At 25.0% G+C, this 1,426-nt stretch overlaps 1 long non-coding RNA gene across 1 annotated transcript; it reads right to left on the minus strand.

The window, feature by feature from the left end:
- Positions 1-716: 716 nt before the first annotated feature.
- LOC109863236 lies at positions 717-1,420 on the minus strand. Its single transcript, XR_002251303.1, has 2 exons — positions 1,338-1,420; positions 717-803 (listed from the first exon to the last, which is right to left on the minus strand). It is a non-coding gene; the product is annotated as an uncharacterized LOC109863236 (long non-coding RNA).
- Between the last annotated feature and the right edge of the window lie 6 nt (positions 1,421-1,426).

Genomic DNA, 1,426 nt, shown 5'->3' on the forward strand with positions numbered 1-1,426 from the left:
AGTTCTACAAAAGAATATTGCGTTGCATGACAAAATAAAACATCTATAATATGGATATTTTTAAAACATCTAAATGTAAATATACTTAGTACGTCCAATAATGTACATTTTTAAAACATACATATAATGTTCATGGACGTTTGGACTAAATAAGACCTAAATTTGGACGTCCTATGTATGTTGTGTGCTGTCTGGGTATACTTAAATATATATAACCACTAAATTTATATAATTAATGTATATAATTAATAATAAATATATTTAATTAATATATATTAGTACTACAAAAATTACATTAATTAATGTATTTACCTACTAACATATTGGCAATTCGAAGATTACAAAAGTTTCTTTTTTGTTTTGCACCTATCCAGTTGTATTGTGCAAGTTCATTGATAACCAAGCGGCACAAATTTCGATGTATAAAATTATAAGGAGATGTGCCTCCTACTGTACATGTTTCTGTNGTCTGAAACAAAAATTCATATATTACTTTACAATAGTTATTAAGATTTTACAAAATTAATTTTGAGCATTCATATGTATTACCGAACATTTAAAGTTATCTTCAATTTCTAAAAATTGTTCTACAGCTTCTTCAATATCTTTCACTGTTCTCAATGGTAGCTCAAAAGAAGAATAAATCGATCTTTTATTTTGTTGCTGATCATTGTCTTGATTTTGCATCAGATTATTGGTCATTATGACATTTTTTACTTCTCTTAAATCGTCTGCAATCTGCCACAATTAAGTTTTAAAGAAACTTTGCTGGCGAATAATTTCTTTGAAATACTTTGCATTATCTAAAGAAAAAAATGTTAATTTTTAAAATATTTCGTTTCCACCCGGGAAAAAATGGATTACATCTAAATAGATCTAATTTAAATCTAACAAGATAAAAAAATGGAAAAATAGATCTAATTAGACCTAAATAGATATAAAGTTGATCTAAACAGATATAAATAGATCTATGTAAATTTACACTTTATTTATCAGTATATCTATTTTAGATTTATAGTAGATTTACTCAGATTTATTATATTAGATCTAAGCAGATCTAAACAGAACTAAGTATATCTGAATAGATCTAATATAGTAGATCTGAGTAGATCTAAAGTAGATCTAATGATAAATAAAGTGTAAATTTACATAGATTTACTTATATCTATTTAGATCTACTTTATATCTATTTAGATATAATTTGGATCTAATTAGATCTAGTTTTCCATTTTTTTATCTTGTTAGATTTAAATTAGATCTAGTTAGATTTAATCCATTTTTTCCCGGGCATCTATCTGTAATAATGATAATTTCCAATTCTTTAAAAAAATACATACCACTACCATCTTGAATGGATAAAAAAGAGGTATTACTCATATAAGCGTCATCGCATATATTATAATTATTATTTGGCAAGTTATGTGTC

The sequence above is a fragment of the Pseudomyrmex gracilis genome, unplaced genomic scaffold (genome assembly GCF_002006095.1).
Source record: "Pseudomyrmex gracilis isolate BER0280 unplaced genomic scaffold, ASM200609v1 scaffold_3731, whole genome shotgun sequence".
Classification (NCBI taxonomy): Eukaryota; Metazoa; Arthropoda; class Insecta; order Hymenoptera; family Formicidae; genus Pseudomyrmex; species Pseudomyrmex gracilis.